We start from the raw sequence: 24,208 nt of genomic DNA on the forward strand, positions 1-24,208 counted from the left end.
TTTTAAATTTTTACAGCTTAATGTGTTACCAATGGTTTTCTTTGTGACTGTGGTCCAAGCTGCTTTAAGATCATTAACAAGTTCCCTCGTGTAATTTTAAGTTGATCTCTCACCTTCCTCATGATCAAAGATACCCCACGAGGTGAGATTTTGGATGGTGCCCCAGTTCGATGTTGATTGACAGTCATTTCGTATTTCTTCAGTTTTCTATTGCATCAACAGTTGTCTCCTTCTCACCCAGCATCTTATGTATGGTTTTGTAGTCCATTCCAGCTTTGTGCAGGTCTTTGGTCTTGTCCCTGACATCCTTATAAAGCTCTTTGGTCTTGCCCACGTTGTAGAGGTTAGAGTCTGACTGATGAATTGAGTCTGCAGACAGGTGTCTTTTAAAAAGGTGACTATGTAAGACAGCTGTCTTTAATGCAGGTAATGAATTCATTAGGAGTGTCTATCTGGTCTGTAGGAGATCAAATACTTATTTCTCACTGTCAAATGCAAATAAATTTATATAATTTATAGAATGTGATTGTCTGGATTTTATTTTTGATATTCTATCTCTCAATGTTAAAATTAATCTACCCTTAAAATTATAGACTGTTCATGTCTTTGTCAGTGGGCAAACTTACAAAATCAGCAAAGGATCAACTAATTATTTCCTTCACTATATGCTAAAATGCACTTTATTATAGCCATCTGAATCTTCCTTAAGAACTCACCCTATTTCCCCCAAAATAATAACCATGTAACAAAAATGGACATATGTTGTGTTGCTACGTCATTAAAATCCTGATCTATTGAAATATAAAATTAATTAACATGAGTGGTAAATTTTGCGATGAGAGAAAAAATCTGAACACCAGAATTTATGTTTTTGGACCACAACAACACTGTAAAAATATAGTTCTCATAAAGCCCCGTAAACCAAAAATTTAAAACGTTAGAGGTTTCAGAAAATGGCAACACAAGTAAAAGTTTTATTTTGTACAAATTTCCAATTTTTTTTTTGTCAACTTAAATAGTAAAAAAAAATTGCATGTATGGTATGTATTGACCTGAAGAACTATACTACCAGGTCATTTTTACCGTATAGTGAGCATAGTTATTAAAAAAAATACAATTGTGGAATTGCTCTTTTATCTAAAATGACAAAAAATGCTAAAATGTAAAATAGTCATGTCAGGAAGGGGTCAAAATTAGTGATGAGCGAATATACTCGTTACTCGAGATTTCCCGAGCACGCTCGGGTGTCCTCCAAGTATTTGTAAGTGCTCGAAGATTTAGTTTTCATCGCGGCAGCTGAATGATTTACAGCTACTAGCCTGCTTGATTACATGTGGGGATTCCCTAGCAACCAGGCAACCCCCACATGTACTTATGTTGGCTAACAGATGTAAATCATTGAGTTGCGACAAGTATATTCACTCATCACTAGTCAAAATGTATCATTTTAATTCTATAGTGCCTGAGAAAACTATTTTTAATTTAAATGCAAATGACAGGAGTGATTTTTTATTTTTCCCCTGGATCCACTCTGTAGCCTGGATCCTCTCCACTCACTACATGGATACACTTGAAAGTGTAGTGAGTGATGGCCACAGAGAGGAAACAGTGAGGGAAACTTGGTCCCCCCACACTATGTGTTTTTCCTCACTGACACTATGCAGCACAGGTAAGTTCAGGCAGCGTCAGTGCGCATGCGCAGACACATGAGAAACTGTTGAAACTGTTAAATTGCAAAGTGCTGCGAAATATATTGGTGCTATATAAATAAAGATTATTATTATTATTACATGAGCTACATACCGGCAGCAATCTCTGTGAGCAAGAAAACATCAGTCAGAAGAGGGGAAGTCTTCAAAATGCCAATTGAGAGAGCATAATGGTGCACAGAACCCTTATTTATGCTATATTTTAAGTTTTTGGATAAACATATTTTACAGCATATCACTATATTCTATTAACCTTTTATATGTTATGCCACTTTATATACAGCGATTCAATTAATATATAGAGGATAACACTGACCTTATAGTTTGCTATAAATCCAATACCCATAGCTAACATATTTCCCATGAACTTTGTTATATGTATTGTTCACCATGTTTGAAATATTATTTTTCAAAATTAATATTTGTATATATCAATACAATTATTTGTTATAGCTATTATCTTTGGGGTTATCCAATTTTTGTAGCTTTTTTAAACAATGATACAGGCTTACCTTAATGCATTTGTTGCGTTTATTACAAAAAAATCAGTTAAAAAAAGGAGTTAAATCAGTGCAGTTTTTCTGGAAATGGAGAAATAAAGTAATAATGGCACTCTTACTACCAAAATTTCATATAATTTAGACACCTAACATTAGAGATGAATGAATGTGTTAAAATTCTATTTTCCATTGATTATTCAAAATGCAAATCTCCCTGACTCACTGCAAATTGCAGACCTGGAGAATTGATTTTACCGTCTCTTCTTATGACTAATGAATTTCACAATTATAATTGATAAGAAAAAGGTTTGGCGTGAATTTGTTTCAGAAAAATTGACTGCCCTTGTGGGATAGGATTTTTTTTACTCTGAGGATTAACGTGTTTATCTGATTTACAAAAAAATTATGCAATTATTTCTTCATTTTCTCCATTTTTTATTGTCTTCATTGTTTACAACAAGATTATTGTCTAGATACACAACTGCGGAAAAATACTTTTCCTATGAAAACATACCATACCTCTGAGTTCCTTTTTAGGGCACAACACTGCCAAGGGGAATTGACACATGATCATATTTCATATTTTGTGGTGGGGAAATGAATATGGGCCAAAATATGAAGCATTACTGCATAGGGATTTAAAGGGAACCTGTCACCCCTCCCAGGCGTTTGCAACTAAAAGAACCACCTTGTGCAGAACTAATGCTGCATTCTGTCAAGGTGGCTCTTTTATTTGGCCTCCCTTCCACCGCTGAAAGAATTGTTTTTATAATTTGCCCTCCATACCTGTAGTTTGTCAGAGGGGCATGTATTTCCTCCCAAGATGAGAGACATTAGACCCAACAATGCAGATGAGCTGAAGGCTGCTATCAAAGAAATATGGCTTCCATAACACCTCAGCAGTGCCACAGGCTTATCGCCTCCATGCCATGCCGCATTGATGCAGTAATTAATGCAAAAGTATTGAGGGCATTTACTGAACATACATTTCACTAGGCCAACATTTCGGATTTTAAAATCATTTTTCAAGCTGGTGTTAGAAGTATTCTAATTTACTGAGATAATGACTTTTGGGTTTTCATTGGCTGTAAGCCATAATCATCAACATTAACAGAAATAAAAACTTGAAATAGATCACTCTGTTTGTAATGACTCTATATAATATATGAGTTTGACTTAGTGTATTGAAGAACTGAAATAAATTAACTTTGCCCATAAAAAACAACCTTGGACGCCCTCAGAGTCCTACTGGAAGGCGAAAGAAAAATGTTGCGAAGAAGAAACAGAGAGTTGTGGTCATGTGGGATTCCCTGTTGGGTGGAACAGAGGCCTCAATCTGCAGACCGGATATAACCTCAAGAGAAATGTGCTGTCTTCTATGTGCAAAAATTAAAGATGTGTCTGACAGGATATCAGGACTCTTCAGACCTACAGATGACTTACAATTCCTGCTAATACATGTAGGGACAAATGACACCACAAGAAACAACCTGGAAACCATCTGCAGTGACTTTGAAAACTTAGGTAAGAAAGTGAAAGAACTGGGAGCGCAGGTGGTCTTCTCTTCCATCCTCCCAGTGGATGGCGATGGAACAAGGAGGTGGAATAAGATTCTGCAGGTGAACAACTGGCTACGTCGATGGTGCCATCAGCAAGGAGTTGGATTTCTGGATCACGGAGTGAATTGCCTATAAGATGGACTACTTGCTAGAGATGGGGTGCTGTTGTGAATTCTGTGGCTGAGTTCACTTCTGTGGTCACAAGTGGTATTGCAGTCTCTGGGCTTTCTCCCTCAGGTGTTTTGGTGAGCTCGTTGGCTGCCTTGCTATTTAGCTCCACCTGAGTCTGTCTTCCTTGCTCCTTGTCAATGTTCCAGTGTTGGATCTGAGCTTCTGCATCTTTCCTTGGGCCTGCTGCTCTGCTAGATAAGTGCTTCTAGTTTGTTTTCTGTTTTTTCTGTCCAGCTTGTTATTATCTTTTGCTGGAAGCTCTGAGAAGCAAAGGGGTGCACCGCCGTGCTGTTAGTTCGGCACGGTGGGTCTTTTTGCCCCTTTGCGTGGTTTTCGTTTTAGGGTTTTTTGTAGACTGCATAGTTCTCTTTGCTATCCTCGCTCTGTCTAGAATATCGGGCCTCACTTTGCTGAATCTATTTCATTCCTACGTTTGTCTTTTCATCTTGCTAACAGTCATTATATGTGGGGGCTGCCTATTCCTTTGGGGTATTTCTCTGAGGTAAGTCAGGCTTGTATTTCTATCTTCAGGCTAGTCAGCTCCTCAGGCAGTGCCGAGTTGCATAGGTAGTTGATAGGCGCAATCCACTGCTGCTTCCAGTTGTGTGAGGATAGATCAGGTACTGCAGTCTACAGAGATTCCACGTCTCAGAGCTCGTCCTATTGTTTTTGGTAATTGCCAGATCTCTGTATGTGCGCTGATTACTGCACGCTGTGTTGCCTGATTGCCAGCCATAACAGTACAAGGAGCCATTCAATGATTTCCAATAGAGGGAAAAAAGAAATCCTGACATCATTTTTTTTTTCTTAGCTCTGTCTTCAGTCTTTTTTTTCCCCTAGACATTAGAGTGCTTCAGGACACAGCTGTGGACATGGATATTCAGGCTCTGTGCTCCTCAATGGATAATCTCGTTGTAAATGTACAAAAGATTCAAGATACTATTGATCAGAAATCGATGCTAGAACCAAGAATTCCGATTCCTGATTTGTTTTTTGGTGACAGAACTAAGTTCCTGAGCTTCAGAAATAATTGTAAGCTATTTTTGGCCTTGAAACCTCATTCTTCTGGTAATCCTATTCAACAGGTTTTGATTATTATTTCTTTTTTGCGCGGCGACCCACAGGACTGGGCGTTTTCTCTTGCACCAGGAGATTCTGCATTGAGTAATGTTGATGCATTTTTCCAGGCGCTGGGATTGCTTTACGATGAGCCTAATTCAGTGGATCAAGCTGAGAAAAATCTGCTGGCTTTATGCCAGGGTCAGGATGATGTAGAAGTATATTGTCAGAAATTTAGAAAATGGTCAGTACTCACTCTGTGGAATGAATCTGCACTAGCGGCTTTGTTCAGAAAGGGTCTCTCTGAAGCTCTTAAGGATGTAATGGTGGGATTTCCTATGCCTGCTGGTTTGAATGAGTCTATGTCCTTGGCCATTCAGATCGGTCGTCGCTTGCGCGAGCGTAAATCTGTGCACCATCTGGCGGTATTGTCTGAGAGTAAGCCTGAGCCTATGCAGTGCGACAGGACTATGACTGAAGTAGAACGGCACGAACACAGACGTCTGAACAGACTGTGTTTCTATTGTGGTGATTCTACTCATGCTATTTCTAATTGTCCTAAACGCACTAGGCGGTTCGATAGCTCTGCCGTTATTGGTACTGTACAGTCCAAATTCCTTTTGTCCATTACCTTAATGTGCTCTTTGTCATCATATTCTGTCATGGCGTTTGTGGATTCAGGCGCTGCCCTGAATCTGATGGATTTGGATTATGCTAAACGTTGTGGATTTTTCTTGGAGCCTTTGCGGTGTCCTATTCCGTTGAGAGGAATTGATGCTACACCTCTGGCCAAGAATAAGCCTCAGTACTGGGCCCAGCTGACCATGTGCATGGCTCCTGCACATCAGGAAGTTATTCGCTTTTTGGTACTGCATAATTTGCATGATGTGGTCGTGTTGGGGTTGCCATGGCTACAAACCCATAATCCAGTATTGGATTGGAACTCTATGTTGGTAACCAGCTGGGGTTGTCAGGGAGTACATGGTGATGTTCCATTTTTGTCTATTTCGTCATCCATTCCTTCTGACATCCCAGAGTTCTTGTCGGACTTTCAGGATGTATTTGAAGAGTCCAAGTCTGATGCCCTTCCTCCGCATAGGAATTGTGATTGTGCTATCGATTTGATTCCTGGTAGTAAATTCCCTAAGGGTCGTTTATTTAATTTGTCCGTACCTGAACACACCGCTATGCGCAGTTATGTGAAGGAGTCCCTGGAGAAGGGACATATTCGCCCATCGTCGTCACCATTGGGAGCAGGGTTCTTTTTTGTAGCCAAGAAGGATGGTTCGCTAAGACCGTGTATTGATTACCGCCTTCTTAATAAGATCACTGTTAAGTTTCAGTATCCCTTGCCATTGATTTCTGACTTGTTTGCTCGGATTAAGGGGGCTAGTTGGTTTACTAAGATTGATCTTCGTGGTGCGTATAATCTGGTGAGAATCAGGCAGGGAGATGAATGGAAAACGGCATTTAATACGCCCGAGGGTCATTTTGAGTATCTGGTGATGCCGTTCGGACTTGCCAATGCTCCATCTGTTTTTCAGTCTTTTATGCATGACATTTTCCGTGAGTATCTGGATAAATTCTTGATTGTTTACTTGGATGACATTTTGATCTTCTCAGATGATTGGGAGTCTCATGTGAAGCAAGTCAGAATGGTTTTCCAGGTACTGCGTGCTAATTCCTTGTTCGTGAAGGGATCAAAGTGTCTCTTCGGTGTGCAGAAAGTTTCATTTTTGGGGTTCATCTTTTCCCCTTCTACTATCGAGATGGATCCGGTTAAGGTTCAGGCCATCCAGGATTGGACTCAGCCGACATCTCTAAAAAGTTTGCAGAAATTCCTGGGCTTTGCTAATTTTTATCGTCGCTTCATCTGTAATTTTTCTAGCATTGCCAGACCATTGACCGATTTGACCAAGAAGGGTGCTGATTTGGTTAATTGGTCTTCTGCTGCCGTGGAAGCTTTTCAGGAGTTGAAGCGTCGTTTTTGCTGTGCCCCTGTGTTGTGTCAACCTGATGTTTCTCTTCCGTTCCAGGTCGAGGTTGATGCTTCTGAGATTGGTGCAGGGGCGGTTTTGTCACAGAGAGGTTCTGGTTGCTCAGTGTTCAAACCATGTGCTTTCTTTTCCAGGAAATTTTCTGCTGCTGAGCGTAATTATGATGTGGGCAACCGAGAGTTGCTGGCCATGAAGTGGGCATTCGAGGACTGGCGTCATTGGCTTGAGGGTGCTAAGCATCGCGTGGTGGTTTTGACTGATCATAAGAACCTTACTTATCTTGAGTCTGCCAAGCGCTTGAATCCTAGACAGGCCCGTTGGTCGTTATTTTTTGCTCGTTTTGATTTTGTGATTTCATACCTTCCGGGCTCTAAAAATGTGAAGGCGGATGCTCTGTCTAGGAGTTTTGTGCCCGACTCTCTGGGGTTATCTGAGCCGGCGAGTATCCTCAAGGAAGGAGTCATTGTGTCTGCCATCTCCCCTGATTTGCGGAGAGTGTTGCAGAAATTTCAGGCTAATAAACCTGATCGTTGTCCGGCCGAGAAACTGTTCGTCCCTGATAGGTGGACTAGTAAAGTTATCTCTGAACTTCATTGTTCGGTGCTGGCCGGTCATCCAGGAATCTTTGGTACCAGGGAGTTGGTTGCTAGATCCTTCTGGTGGCCATCTCTGTCACGGGATGTGCGTGCTTTTGTGCAGTCCTGTGGAATTTGTGCTAGGGCTAAGCCCTGCTGTTCACGTGCCAGTGGGTTGCTTTTGCCCTTGCCGGTCCCGAAGAGGCCTTGGACACATATTTCGATGGATTTCATTTCTGACCTTCCCGTTTCTCAAAAGATGTCTGTCATTTGGGTGGTCTGTGATCGCTTTTCTAAAATGGTCCATCTGGTGCCCTTGGTTAAATTGCCTTCCTCCTCTGATTTGGTGCCTTTGTTCTTCCAGCATGTGGTTCGTTTACATGGCATTCCTGAGAATATTGTTTCTGACAGAGGTTCCCAGTTTGTCTCGAGGTTCTGGCGAGCCTTTTGTGGTAGGATGGGCATTGACCTATCTTTTTCCTCGGCCTTCCATCCTCAGACTAATGGCCAGACCGAACGAACCAATCAGACCTTGGAAACATATCTGAGATGTTTTGTTTCCGCTGACCAGGATGATTGGGTGTCATTTTTGCCGTTGGCTGAGTTCGCCCTTAATAATCGGGCCAGCTCGGCTACCTTGGTCTCTCCATTTTTCTGCAATTCTGGGTTCCATCCTCGTTTCTCTTCAGGACAGGTTGAGTCTTCGGACTGTCCTGGTGTGGATTATGTGGTGGACAGGTTGCAGCAGATCTGGACTCAGGTAGTGGACAATTTGACCTTGTCCCAGGAGAAGGCTCAGCTTTTCGCTAATCGCAGACGCCGTGTGGGACCCCGACTTCGTGTTGGGGATCTGGTTTGGTTATCTTCTCGTCATATACCTATGAAGGTTTCCTCTCCTAAATTTAAACCTCGTTTTATTGGTCCGTATAGGATTTCTGAGATTCTCAATCCGGTGTCTTTTCGTCTGACCCTCCCAGACTCCTTTTCCATACATAATGTATTCCATAGGTCGTTGTTGAGGAGATACGTGGCACCTATGGTTCCATCTGTGGAGCCTCCTGCTCCTGTTTTGGTGGAGGGGGAATTGGAGTATATTGTGGAGAAGATTTTGGATTCTCGTGTCTCTAGACGGAAACTCCAGTATCTGGTCAAATGGAAGGGTTATGCTCAGGAAGATAATTCCTGGGTTTTTGCCTCTGATGTCCATGCCCCAGATCTTGTTCGTGCCTTTCATGTGGCTCATCCTGGTCGGCCTGGGGGTTCTGGTGAGGGTTCGGTGACCCCTCCTCAAGGGGGGGGTACTGTTGTGAATTCTGTGGCTGAGTTCACTTCTGTGGTCACAAGTGGTATTGCAGTCTCTGGGCTTTCTCCCTCAGGTGTTTTGGTGAGCTCGTTGGCTGCCTTGCTATTTAGCTCCACCTGAGTCTGTCTTCCTTGCTCCTTGTCAATGTTCCAGTGTTGGATCTGAGCTTCTGCATCTTTCCTTGGGCCTGCTGCTCTGCTAGATAAGTGCTTCTAGTTTGTTTTCTGTTTTTTCTGTCCAGCTTGTTATTATCTTTTGCTGGAAGCTCTGAGAAGCAAAGGGGTGCACCGCCGTGCTGTTAGTTCGGCACGGTGGGTCTTTTTGCCCCTTTGCGTGGTTTTCGTTTTAGGGTTTTTTGTAGACTGCATAGTTCTCTTTGCTATCCTCGCTCTGTCTAGAATATCGGGCCTCACTTTGCTGAATCTATTTCATTCCTACGTTTGTCTTTTCATCTTGCTAACAGTCATTATATGTGGGGGCTGCCTATTCCTTTGGGGTATTTCTCTGAGGTAAGTCAGGCTTGTATTTCTATCTTCAGGCTAGTCAGCTCCTCAGGCAGTGCCGAGTTGCATAGGTAGTTGATAGGCGCAATCCACTGCTGCTTCCAGTTGTGTGAGGATAGATCAGGTACTGCAGTCTACAGAGATTCCACGTCTCAGAGCTCGTCCTATTGTTTTTGGTAATTGCCAGATCTCTGTATGTGCGCTGATTACTGCACGCTGTGTTGCCTGATTGCCAGCCATAACAGGGTGCACCTTACGAAGACTGGAAAACATATATTTGGAAGTTGCCTTGCTACACTCATCAGGAGAGCTTTAAACTAGAACAATGTGGGAAGGGAAGCAAAAAGCCAGAAAAAGCCATACACGTGACAAATACTATTGAGAACTCTGATATTAGAAGTGGAAGTGAAGAACAAAGACAAAAAAATCTAAATAATAAAAATATTGGAGAAAGAGAAACCAATCACAAACTAAAATGTTTATATATGAATGCACAAAGCAAGGGCAACAAACAAGGAGAATTGGAACTACTAATGGAGGAAAAGAAATATGTCATTGGAATCACTGAAACTTGGTGGGACGATACACATGAATGGAATCAGGGCTGCCACTAGGAATTTTGGGGCCCCATACTGGCAAAATTTTCAGGGCCCCTTGAAACTCCACCCAAGCTCCACCCTAGCCACGCCTTCACTGATCAAACCTTTCACAGTCCCACCACCCTCTCTTGGAAAAACTCCTCTTCTGCACCACGTCCTCACCAATCACACATTAACAGTTCCAATCACCAGATCACACATATAGCCAGCAGCTTTTGTTTTAGCCAAAAGATTTTTTAATCCGCCACAACTATGTAGATTCTTTTTGCCGAGCACTACTCTAACCTATTAACCCCTTACTGACCTTCACTCTACTATTACTGCGGAGGTCGGATCCCCTGCTTTGATGTGGGCTTTGGTGCTGAGCAGCTGACATGTGCCCGCAATAGTGACGTGTGAAATCGTGATTCACCCGCCACTATTAACTAGTTAAATGCCGCTGTCAAATGTTGACAGTGGTATTTAACCGGTGCTTCCTGCCGCATGGCCGGAAATGAGCGCATCGCCGACCCCATCACATGATCGGGGGTCAGCGATGCGCTGGTATAGCAACCAGAGGTCTCCTTGAGACCTCTATAGTTGCTGATGCCAGCTTGCTGTGAGCGCCACCCTGTGGTAGGCACTCATAGCAAGCCTGCAATTCAGCTACATAGGAGCGATCTGATGATCGCTGCTATGTAGCAGAGCCGATTAGGCTATGCCAGCTTCTAGCCTCCATCTGCACCAAAATGGTATCATTAAAAATGGCAGCTCAGCACGCAAAAAATAAGCCCTTACCTAACCCCAGATCACGAAAAATGGAGACGCTACGGGTATTGGAAAATATTTTTTTAGCAAAGTTTTTTCACCACTTAGATAAAACGTAACCTAGACATGTTTGGTGTCTGTGAACTCATAATGACCTGGATAATCAAAATAGCATGCCAGTTTTAGCATTTAGTGAACCTAGCAATAAAGTCAAACACAAGTGTGGGATTGCACTTTTTTCGCAATTTCACCGCACTTGGAATTTTTTTCCTATTTTCTAGTATATGCCATGCTAAAACCAAAGATGTCATTCAAAATTGCAACTTGTCCTGCAAAAAACAAGCCATCACATGGCCATATTAACAAAAAAATAAAAAAGTTATGGCTCTGGAAAGGAGGGGAGCGAAAAATTAGAACACAAAAACGAAAAAGGGCAAGGTCGTGAAGGGGTTAACATTTGTTAAAATATCCAATACAATTTAAGTATATTTTATTTATTTTTAAAATTTTCAATTAATGCAGCGCTGCTCGTGGCTGTAAAACCCCCGGGAATGAAGGTAATGTAGGTCAATGACCTGTAGTTACCTTCATTCGCGGTGATGCGCCCCCTGCTGGATGTCCTCATATGACCTCGAGCCTGGGAACTTTTCCCACACTCCAGGGACAACCAGCAGAGGGCGCATCACCACGAATGAAGGTAACTACAGGTCATTGACCTACATTACCTTCATTCACTGGGGTTTACAGCCACGAGCAGCGCTGCATTAGCAGAGCTCCTGGCTGTAAAATATTTTAACCCCTTCAGATGGATTTACAACGTGGGACGTTACAGATCCTCAGAAGGTATGTATATTGTTGGTTTATTATTTTTTCTTTGTTACAGAGCGAGGGTCTTCAGGTGGATTGAGCGTACAATAAAATATTAAAACAAACGGTGTGTTTCTTTCATTAAAAGACTTTTTAATAATGTGTGTGTTTTTTTTTAACTCTTTCATACAATTGGATTAATAATGGATAGGTGTCATAATTGACGCATCTCCATTATTAATCTGGCTTAATGTCACCTTACAATAGCAAGGTGGCATTAACCCTTCATTACCCCATATCCCACCGCTACACGGGAGTGGGAAGAGAGTGGCCAAGTGCCAGAATAGGTGCATCTTACAGATGTGCTTTTTCTGGGGTGGCTGGGGGCAGGTGTTTTTAGCCAGGGGGGGGCCAATAACCGTGGACCCTCTCCAGGCTATTAATATCTGCCCTCAGTCACTGGCTTTACCATTCTGGCGGAGAAAATTGTGCGGGAGCCCACGCCAATTTTTTCAGCGATTTAACCCTTAAATTTAAGAGCTAGAGCACTGAAATTTTGCACATACACACTACTAACATTAGTAGTGTGGAATATGGAAAAAAAAGGGGGATATGACATGGTTTGCTGTATGTAAACCATGTCTCATATCATGTCGGGTTTTGGCAGGAGAAATGAAAAGCCGGTAATTGAATTACCGGCTTTCCTGCTGCTAAAGTTAATATAAATATATATATATATATGTGTGTCTGAATGACATATATATATATATATATAAAACGAAACCCAACTTTTCATTAAAGATCGCCGACCCCGACCCGATCCCAGAGTGGGATCGGGTCGGGTTTCACGAAACTCGACTTTGCTAAAAGTCGGTGACTTTTGAAAAGTGCCGATCTGTTTCACTCAACCCTCGTGCACACCACTATTGAAGGTGCCAGGTTATCTGATTTACACTTGAGTCTCAAACACACACATGCTGAGTAGTAGAACAGTAATTTGCATCCTGAGGATACTATTTTTATTGCAAACGCTGGGTTGGGGGAGCACTGTGTAGTTCGGTACAGGTGTGAGGCAGGGAGGGGGATCAAATTCGAGGGTCGATATGTATCCCCCTGGATGCGGACGGAGTCCTATTAGACCCACTGGAGTGCCTTGTGGTCACTGATGTTTCTGGATTGTGAGTCAAGGGGAAAGCAAAAGAATTGTCAATGGATCCCTGGGAAAAGGTAGTTGAACTGTATAAAACAGGAAAGGGATACAAAAAGATGTATTAGGAATTGATAATGCCAGTCAGCAGAGGTCTAACTGTGATTAACAAATGAAAAATCAAGGGTTCTGTTAAAACAAAACCACGGTCAGGTAGACCAACAAAAATGTCATCCAGAACTGCCTGGAAAATTGTTCAGGATGCAAAGTAAAACCCCACAAACAACATCAGCTGAAATACAGAACTCTCTGAAAACTAGCAGTGTGGCTGTTCAAGATGCACAATAAGGAGGCACTTGAAGAAAAATGGGCTGCATGTTCGAGTCACCAGAAGAAAGCCATTACTGCACAAATGCCATAAAGTATCTCACCTACAATAAGCAAAACAGCACAGAGACAAGCCTCAAAAATTCAGGAACAACGTAATTTGGAGTGATGAGACAAAAATTTAACTTTTTGGCCACAACCATAAACGGTAACATAGTAACATAGTAACATAGTTAGTAAGGCCGAAAAAAGACATTTGTCCATCCAGTTCAGCCTATATTCCATCATAATAAATACCCAGATCTACGTCCTTCTACAGAACCTAATAATTGTATGATACAATATTGTTCTGCTCCAGGAAGACATCCAGGCCTCTCTTGAACCCCTCGACTGAGTTCGCCATCACCACCTCCTCAGGCAAGCAATTCCAGATTCTCACTGCCCTAACAGTAAAGAATCCTCTTCTATGTTGGTGGAAAAACCTTCTCTCCTCCAGACGCAAAGAATGCCCCCTTGTGCCCGTCACCTTCCTTGGTATAAACAGATCCTCAGCGAGATATTTGTATTGTCCCCTTATATACTTATACATGGTTATTAGATCGCCCCTCAGTCGTCTTTTTTCTAGACTAAATAATCCTAATTTCGCTAATCTATCTGGGTATTGTAGTTCTCCCATCCCCTTTATTAATTTTGTTGCCCTCCTTTGTACTCTCTCTAGTTCCATTATATCCTTCCTGAGCACCGGTGCCCAAAACTGGACACAGTACTCCATGTGCGGTCTAACTAGGGATTTGTACAGAGGCAGTATAATGCTCTCATCATGTGTATCCAGACCTCTTTTAATGCACCCCATGATCCTGTTTGCCTTGGCAGCTGCTGCCTGGCACTGGCTGCTCCAGGTAAGTTTATCATTAACTAGGATCCCCAAGTCCTTCTCCCTGTCAGATTTACCCAGTGGTTTCCCGTTCAGTGTGTAATGGTGATATTGATTCCCTCTTCCCATGTGTATAACCTTACATTTATCATTGTTAAACCTCATCTGCCACCTTTCAGCCCAAGTTTCCAACTTATCCAGATCCATCTGTAGCAGAATACTATCTTCTCTTGTATTAACTGCTTTACATAGCTTTGTATCATCTGCAAATATCGATATTTTACTGTGTAAACCTTCTACCAGATCATTAATGAATATGTTGAAGAGAACAGGTCCCAATACTGACCCCTGCGGTACTCCACTGGTCACAGCGACCCAGTTAGAGACTATACCATTTATAACCACCCTCTGCTTTCTATCACTAAGCCAGTTACTAACCCATTTACACACATTTTCCCCCAGACCAAGCATTCTCATTTTGTGTACCAACCTCTTGTGCGGCACGGTATCAAACGCTTTGGAAAAATCGAGATATACCACGTCCAATGACTCACCGTGGTCCAGTCTATAGCTTACCTCTTCATAAAAACTGATTAGATTGGTTTGACAGGAGCGATTTCTCATAAACCCATGCTGATATGGAGTTAAACAGTTATTCTCATTGAGATAATCCAGAATAACATCCCTCAGAAACCCTTCAAATATTTTACCAACAATAGAGGTTAGACTTACTGGCCTATAATTTCCAGGTTCACTTTTAGAGCCCTTTTTGAATATTGGCACCACATTTGCTATGCGCCAGTCCTGCCGAACAGACCCTGTCGCTATAGAGTCACTAAAAATAAGAAATAATGGTTTATCTATTACATTACTTAGTTCTCTTAGTACTCGTGGGTGTATGCCATCCGGACCCGGAGATTTATTTATTTTAATCTTATTTAGCCGGTTTCGCACCTCTTCTTGGGTTAGATTGGTGACCCTTAATATAGGGTTTTCATTGTTTCTTGGGATTTCACCTAGCATTTCATTTTCCACCGTGAATACCGTGGAGAAGAAGGTGTTTAATATGTTAGCTTTTTCCTCGTCATCTACAACCATTCTTTCCTCACTATTTTTTAAGGGGCCTACATTTTCAGTTTTTATTCTTTTACTATTGATATAGTTGAAGAACAGTTTGGGATTAGTTTTACTCTCCTTAGCAATGTGCTTCTCTGTTTCCTTTTTGGCAGCTTTAATTAGTTTTTTAGATAAAGTATTTTTCTCCCTATAGTTTTTTAGAGCTTCAATTGTGCCATCCTGCTTTAGTAGTGCAAATGCTTTCTTTTTACTGTTAATTGCCTGTCTTACTTCTTTGTTTAGCCACATTGGGTTTTTCCTATTTCTAGTCCTTTTATTCCCACAAGGTATAAACCGCTTACACTGCCTATTTAGGATGTTCTTAAACATTTCCCATTTATTATCTGTATTCTCATTTCTGAGGATATTGTCCCAGTCTACCAGATTAAGGGCATCTCTAAGCTGTTCAAACTTTGCCTTCCTAAAGTTCAATGTTTTTGTGACTCCCTGACAAGTCCCCCTAGTGAAAGACAGGTGAAACTGCACAATATTGTGGTCGCTATTTCCTAAATGCCCAACCACCTGCAGATTTGTTATTCTGTCAGGTCTATTAGATAGTATTAGGTCTAAAAGTGCTGCTCCTCTGGTTGGATTCTGCACCAATTGTGAAAGATAATTTTTCTTGGTTATTAGCAGAAACCTGTTGCCTTTATGGGTTTCACAGGTTTCTGTTTCCCAGTTAATATCCGGGTAGTTAAAGTCTCCCATAACCAGGACCTCATTATGGGTTGCAGCTTCATCTATCTGCTTTAGAAGTAGACTTTCCATGCTTTCTGTTATATTTGGGGGTTTGTAACAGACCCCAATGAGAATTTTGTTACCATTTTTCCCTCCATGAATTTCAACCCATATGGACTCGACATCCTCATTCCCTTCGCTAATATCCTCCCTTAAAGTGGACTTTAGACAAGACTTTACATAGAGACAAACCCCTCCTCCTCTCCGATTTTTACGATCCTTTCTAAACAGACTGTAACCCTGTAAGTTAACTGCCCAGTCATAGCTTTCATCTAACCATGTCTCGGTTATTCCCACTATGTCAAAGTTACCTGTAGATATTTCTGCTTCTAGTTCTTCCATCTTGTTTGTCAGGCTTCTGGCGTTTGCGAGCATGCAGTTTAGAGGATTTTGTTTTGTTCCAATCTCCTCACTGTGGATTGTTTTAGAAATGTTCTTACCTCCCTTCTGAGTATGTTTTCCTGGGTCGTCTTTGTTCGAGTCTAATGTTTTTCTTCCCGTCCCCTCTTCTTCTAGTTTAACGCCCTCCTGATGAGTGTAGCGAGTCTTCTGGCGAATGTGTGTTTCCCAGGTTTGTTGAGGTGTAGTCCGTCTCTGGCGAGGAGTCCATCATACCAGTAATTCACACCGTGGTCCAGGAATCCGAATCCTTGTTGTCTGCACCATCGTCTTAGCCAGTTGTTTGCATCAAGGATCCTGTTCCATCTCCTGGTGCCATGCCCGTCTACTGGAAGGATAGAAGAAAAAACTACCTGTGCATCCAGTTCCTTTACTTTCTTCCCCAACTCTTCAAAGTCCTTGCAGATTGTCGGTAGGTCCTTCCTTGCCGTGTCATTGGTGCCAACATGTATCAGAAGAAATGGGTGGACGTCCTTGGAGCTGAAGAGCTTTGGTATCCTATCGGTCACATCCTTGATCATCGCACCTGGAAGGCAGCATACTTCTCTTGCAGTTATGTCCGGTCTGCAGATGGCTGCTTCGGTGCCTCTCAGTAGTGAGTCTCCCATTTGGAGAGAGGTCACAAGGCCTATGATGAAAGGAACACCATTCCTACTGTAAAGCACGGTAGTGGATTGCTGATGTTTTGGTGATGTGTGAGCTGCAAAGGCACATAAACCTGGTCAAAGTTGAAGGAAAGATGAATGCAGCACGTTATCAACAAATACTAGTAATACTGTCAAATGCACTCATCAGCCTGGAAGCTGCACATGGGACTTACGTGGACATTCCAACATCACAATGATGTTACTAGAGAACTAGAGAGAGTACAAAGGAGGGCAACAAAATTAATAAAGGGGATGGGAGAACTACAATACCCAGATAGATTAGCGAAATTAGGATTATTTAGTCTAGAAAAAAGACGACTGAGGGGCGATCTAATAACCATGTATAAGTACATAAGGGGACAATACAAATATCTTGCTGAGGATCTGTTTATACCAAGGAAAGTGACGGGCACAAGGGGGCATTCTTTGCGTCTGGAGGAGAGAAGGTTTTTCCACCAACATAGAAGAGGATTCTTTACTGTTAGGGCAGTGAGAATCTGGAATTGCTTGCCTGAGGAGGTGGTGATGGCGAACTCAGTCGAGGGGTTCAAGAGAGGCCTGGATGTCTTCCTGGAGCAGAACAATATTGTATCATACAATTATTAGGTTCTGTAGAAGGACGTAGATCTGGGTATTTATTATGATGGAATATAGGCTGAACTGGATGGACAAATGTCTTTTTTCGGCCTTACTAACTATGTTACTAACTATGTTACTATGTTACTAATGATCCAAAACACAAGGCCAAGTCGACCTGTCATTGGCTACAGCAGAACAAAGTGAAGGTTCTGGAGTGGCCATCTCAGTCTCCTGACCTCAACATCATTGAGCCACTTTGGGGAGATTTGAAGTGCGCAGCTGATGCTAGACAGCTCAAGAATGTGCAGAAAATGGAGGCTTTTTGCCAAAAATAGCTTTACCATCTGAGAAAATAAAGAACCTCATCCATAAAAGACTTCAAGCTGTTATTGATATTAGAGGGGGCAATACACGGTATTAAGAAATGTGGTATGTGAACTTTTCATCAGGGTCATTTGGATGTTTTGGGTTGTCATTATGCTTTAAAAAGACAAGCCACAGTACTTTGACAATAAATGGCTTCATCAAGCCACTAACCATGAGTGGAGAAAAAGTTTTGGAGTTATCATTCATATTCTCTGAAAAAAAGGCCAAAAAAGCAAAAATTCTGTCTGGGTATGTAAACAGTAAAATGTAAACAGTGTGACACTGAAATCTATATATCTATGTATTCTGTGTGTATCTATTCAATCTATTCTATTCTAACCTGTCACGCTGTGAATTTACTGTACGCGGCCAATGAATTGCTGGCTTTTTATATTTCTATCATCTGCTTTAAAGTACTTTAATGGCAATGCAACTATTTTCCCGCACTTTCACAGAATTTTACCAACTTTTTATGATTTTAAGAAAATTGCTCGTGTTACCGATCACGAATCCGAATGTGCCATATTCGTGCAAAAGTTATGTTTGGAGATCATTTTTCGAACATATTCGCTCATCTCTAGAGGTAGGTTCATTTCAGTTTTGGAAGTGTATCGTTTCCCTTAACCAAGCAAACAGCTTACTATTCAGCTTTATATTGCATGTAAGGGATAAAACTAATGCATTTTCAAACACACAAATACTCCTGGATTGATATATGTAGTATTTGGGGGTGATCCATAATGAGCTTTTGTAATGCAATGGGCCAATATACTTTTCTTGCATTGGGAACTGTTTTTGGTAAAACCTAAAGTCATTAGAAAAATCCTAAGAGTAATATGTAATGAAGCTAGAATAATTAAAATGGGACAATTAGCAACAGATTGTGTCATGAATATTTCAACCTACAATATGTTGTTTTGATAGAATTGAAAGAAGATGCGTGATGAAAAGGTGTTGTTAAACAAAACAAGAAAACATTTTGCAAGGTCATGTTTATCCCTTTCCTTCCGCATCCAATTTTAATTTTCACAATTTTCGTTTTAACTCACTCTCCTTCTTACAATAGCAATATATGTTTTATTTTTCCTAACACATAGTTCTGAAAGACACCATTTATTAAAACATTCAATGTACTGGAAAACAGGAAAAAAAATCCAACAGCGGCGGAGATAGTGTGAATTTCTTTGTATCTGTTTTTTTGGGGAGTTTTGTTTTTGTGGCATACATACTGTGGTAAAAATGACTTTGAATTATGATTTTCCAGCTCTATACAATTGCAGCTATACCAAACTTGTAAAGATTACTCGTGAAAGCAAAATAAGTCAGAAGTGTGTAAAAAGAAAAAAAAATGTTTGTTTATTTTCTGAGACTCATAAGATTCTTATTATTCCATCGATTGAGCTGAGAGAGAGCTTGATATTTTTCACGAAGAGCTGGTGGTTTTATTTATAACAATCTTGAATGATTGCAATGTTTTGATCGGTTTTATTGCATTTTCGAGGGTAATTGAAAAAACCCTATTCTTGTGGTTTCTTTTTTTTTCATTATAAAGTTTACTAAATGAGTTAATTTTATCATTTGGTAAATAGGACTTTTATGAATGTGGCAATACCAAACATACTTATGTTTAATTTCTTTAGTTTTGAAAGGGTTGTCCACTAATCGGACAACCCCTTTTCAGTCACTGGCTTCAGGGAACACGTGACATAACAATGTCACACATAGAGCCCTGGAAGAGCCAATGTCAACAGCTAGAACGGCACTGGCATTAGAGGTGAGTATAGATGTAATTATTTTACTTAGGTGAAATATAATGATTAGGAAGGGGTTGTCTGGGTAGATTTTTAGGCCTTCATCCCTACTAGGGACTTAAACCAGCAATTGTCCAGTTGTTTATGCTTTATACTGTAAGACCACAGTACTGATATATTGAAAATCACTGTCTACTTTGAAGCCCAGAAAACAGCTGGGCTTCAGAGGAGGACCAAGATGGTAGCAACAGGGGTGTTTCAGCAGGCCCCCTGCTATCATTGTAACCAACTGTCCAATTGTCACCCCTTGATCGCATTACAGGGTGCGACAGGTGCAGGCAAACATAAGCATAAGCACCCTTTTCATTTAAACTTTGCAATCAGAGATTGACATCAGTGTGTAAATCATTAACAGTCGCTCCTCAATCTTAGTTGCAAGAGATAGATGCTGATTATTTAATAAAGCCGGTATCTGCCACATGTGAAGAGAGCTCAGCTCCTGAGTTTCCTCCACATGTGTGTGATTGAGTGGGTGACCACATGTACCATATGTGATAATGCGCTAAGGGGCTAAATGAACATTCCATTCAAAAGTGAAAAATGATCATCCAGCATATTTACAATGTTCATTTTAGGATGTGATCATATATCAAAGTCAAACATCAGAAATATTCTGTCTGATACCTGACTCTGATACTTGAGTCCAATACCTGGCTTTGATACCTGAGTCTGATACCTGAGTCTAATACCTGAGTCTAATACCTGAAACATTCAAACATCAGAATCAAAAGGTTTTTTCAGATACCCTCAATACAGTACTTGAATAGTTCATCTCAGAAGCGAAGAAAAGAGATCCTTTCACTGCCATTTAAGCTAATTGCTGAGTGGTTAAGCTCCTGGCTTATAGAATAGAAAACGTGAGTTCAAGCCCAGTGAAAGTAAGCTTTGTTTTTTAAGTTATGCTTCCTGCCACACAAACTCCAGAGATGTTTCACTTTGATGAGTGAAGAAAGTCATATATCATATGTCAAAATGCAAATCCAAATGATTTTTCCACACACTGAGAGTTTGAAAAGCAGATTTCATTGCCAAAGAAAATTAATACTCATTATCACTTTAACTTGTGGTGCAATGGTAAGGCCACGGTCTCTTGAGTTGCCCTTTTTCTGGCTTCAAATCCCCCATGTTTGATTATTATTATTTTTTTTTTTTTTTAAGTTATGCAGGTTACCACACATACTCCAATCATGCTCCACTTTTAATATCTGACATTCTTATTATCCTCCTGATTTCTATTAAAATGAGGATATCTGAAAAAACCTTCTGATTCTGATGTTTGAATGTTTCATGTATCAGAGTCAGGTATCAGAGTCAGGTATCAGAATCAGGTATCAGACAGAGTATTTCTGATGTTTGACTTTGATATATGATCATGTCCTAAAATGAACACTGTACATATTGTAATAGAAGCAAATACATACAAAACCACTGTAAAGGCTATGGCCCCAATTCATTAAGGCAGGCGATTCTCTCAGCAGTCTTGATGAGGGTGCATGGTGGAGTTAGATACTCCTGATTCATGAAGAGATTCAGATTTTTTCATGAATCAGGAACATCTGAAGAATGGCATTTTTTCCGTGATATACCCCTCTGTCATTCTGTTCTTAGTGACTGCCACAGTTGTTCATGCGTCAGATGAGCTTTTTCATCATGTTCCAGCCACACACCATCTCCTCCCAGTTTGACATGTCTTGGAGAAACTTGTGAGCAAAACTGCAAAAGTTGTAAATTTTAGGGGGCAACTCCATGTTGCGCCAAAATTGAGACTTTTCAAAACAATTTATGCAAGAATTGTGGCAAAATTGCTTTCATAAGTCAATGCCTTTGTGTTTTCTATTATTTGTGGTAACTGAATATTTTCTACACTTGTAGCATCAAGTGATTGCTAGCTCTATGACACATATGTATTAGAACTCATGCAAACTTCCATGTAAATCAATCTGACTACAGATGGCAATGCATGGCTTGGACTCTCCCGACTCAAGAATCACAGGATTTGGAATGATACTCAAAATCAAAGTGGAAAATCAAATTACAGGCTGTTAGGAGTCGAGTTTCCTCTGCTGCACAGGGGGAATCTTGATCCGTGTCTGCTGCGGTCTCCCATTCGGCATCGGCCGCAGCGGGGTCTGCTCAGCGGAGGCGTCGCTCCCAGCGTCTCGCTGTTACTGATTCTGTGCAAAGGGTTACTGCTGCCTTTTCTGGCTCTCCTGTTGTACCCTGCACTGATCTGCGGCGAGCGGGCTTCTCTGGGACTAAGTCCTTATTTGCACACACTGAGCATGCCCAGGGCAAGATCTCCCGTTGGAGATCGAGGGTCACATGCTCAGGTACTGCAGCATGTCCCATTGGTCCTCCAGGAAGGTCCTGAAAGGGCAAAACTTCGGTAGCAGCTTCCTGTGCTGCAACTATATAAGCTGCGCATGACCGCACGGCCATGCGCTAGTATTGTCTTGAAAATATATGTGTGTGTAGATGGATGTATGTCGAAGGATGAAAGCTCCTAAATATCCCTCCCTAGTGTTGTTGTCTGTTTGCGGATGATGGTAGCTATCTAGCGCCCAACTAGCCATCAGCACAAAACACACATAACAGCGTCTAGTTGCTGTGACCGCCTGTACGGGCGCTTTCCTTACCCTAGCCTGGGTGGTTAGCGGCGTCCGTTTGTGCGGCACCGCAAGCACACTCGTGCCTTTTTATATTATTGTTTCTGCCTGTCCGACACCCCAGTTGTGGTGTCGAGCGCATGAGGTCTTTGAACTCAAATCCTGTGTCTTAGGATTGTGTTCTGAGACTTCTTGCTTGCGCTCTATGTGCGGTACCACGGCCCTGTGAAGCAACAGGGTTCGCTTCCTTCACACAGGGTGAAGTTAACCATGTGTGTATACTTATTGTACCGCCATATCGTCTGTCTCTACTAGCAGCAGGGTTTTCACCTGCACGGTGGACCTCGGACTGCGAACGCACCTAATACCATAACATCTGATTCTTGGTGCGTTCCGCCAGTCCCTAACAGAATACTAGCGCCAAGGTCTGGCTAGTAATGACGGACGATCAGCGTTCACAGCGGTACATCCAGCAGCTGGAGGGTAGGTTGGCGGCTCTAGAGCATGCAACCTCAGCTGTGGACGTTACTGCTGTCGCTGTTCAGGCTGCAAGTGCAGTTGCAGCCAGTTTGTCCGCTGCCACCCCTGCTCCGACCTTATCCCGTCTCCCGCTTCCAGACAAGTTTGCTGGTGACAGTAAGCTATGTCGGGGATTCGTGAGCCAGTGCTCCATACATCTTGAGCTGCTGGCTGCACGTTTTCCTACAGAACGGGCGAGGGTGGGATTCATTTTGTCTCTTTTGTCGGGCAGGGCGTTGGAGTGGGCAACGCCGCTTTGGGAACGTGGTGATCGTGTGGTACAGAGTGCTCCTATCTTCCTGGACACTCTGAGGCAGGTCTTTTTGGGACCCCGTGTCACCCACGATACCGTGCTCCAATTGTTGGCAATTACTCAGGCTTCGTCCATGGTCAGCCAGTTCACCATCCTATTCCGGACTCTAGCTTCTGAGCTGGAATGGCCGGATAAAGTCCTTATTCCGGTGTTCTGGAAAGGACTGGCAGATCATGTAAAGGACGCCTTGGCCACCAGGGAGATTCCCGCCACACTGGAGGAGCTTATTTCTATAGCTACCCGCATCGATCTCCGTTTTAACGAGCGGAGGTTGAAGCGGACCCAGTGTAGGCAGAGGTTTCGGCTGGCTCCCACCTTTGCCAAACCTCTAGAATCTCCTGTTATGGCGTCTGACTCCCATGAGGCCATGGAGGTTTCTCGAGCGGGACCTAGATCTCAGACCGCTCGAGTACCTGTGGTGTGTAAAAATTGCCAGCAACCGGGACATTACGCTAATAAATGTCCACGGCGGTCGGGAAAACGATCGCGTCTACTGACCATTGGTGGAGGTTCACTGGACACAGCGGCATTTTCCTCCAAATTGTCCTTTAAAGGGACAATCCTGTTAGGCACATCCACTCTTACAGTAGAGCTTTGTGTGGATTCAGGAGCAGAAGGAAATTTTATGTCTTCTGCTTTTGCTCTGCGCCATGCAGTACCTCTGGTTATGCTTGCCAAACCAGTAACCGTTAGAGTGGTGAATGGGTCGACACTTCCGCTACAGATCACACATCAGACTGTTCTTTTCACGTTAGCCATGTCCCCATCCCACCAGGAGATTATTTCCCTTCCTGTCCTTCCCGAGGGAATGGATGAGATTCTGCTGGGAATGCCCTGACTCCATTTCCACTCCCCACATATTGAGTGGACCTCTGGGAGGATATTGGGTTGGAGTGAATCCTGTAAGGGCAGATGTGTGAAAGAGTGCGTTCAGGTTTCCACCACTGAGATGCCCGCAGATCTCTCTACTCTCCCCAAATACTATTGGTCTTATGCAGACGTCTTCTCCAAAAAGGCCGCAGAGACCCTTCCGCCTCACCGTCTCTATGACTGTCCTATAGATCTCTTGCCTGGAGCAGAACCTCCTCGGGGACGTGTCTATCCCCTCTCTCTCCCAGAAACGGAGGCTATGTCCCAGTACATCCAGGAGAATTTGGCAAGAGGGTTTATTAGGAAGTCAGTGTCACCAGCAGGGGCAGGATTCTTCTTCGTACAGATGAAGAATGGAGAGTTGCGT

This window comes from Ranitomeya imitator, chromosome 2, assembly GCF_032444005.1.
Source record: "Ranitomeya imitator isolate aRanImi1 chromosome 2, aRanImi1.pri, whole genome shotgun sequence".
Taxonomy (NCBI): domain Eukaryota; kingdom Metazoa; phylum Chordata; class Amphibia; order Anura; family Dendrobatidae; genus Ranitomeya; species Ranitomeya imitator.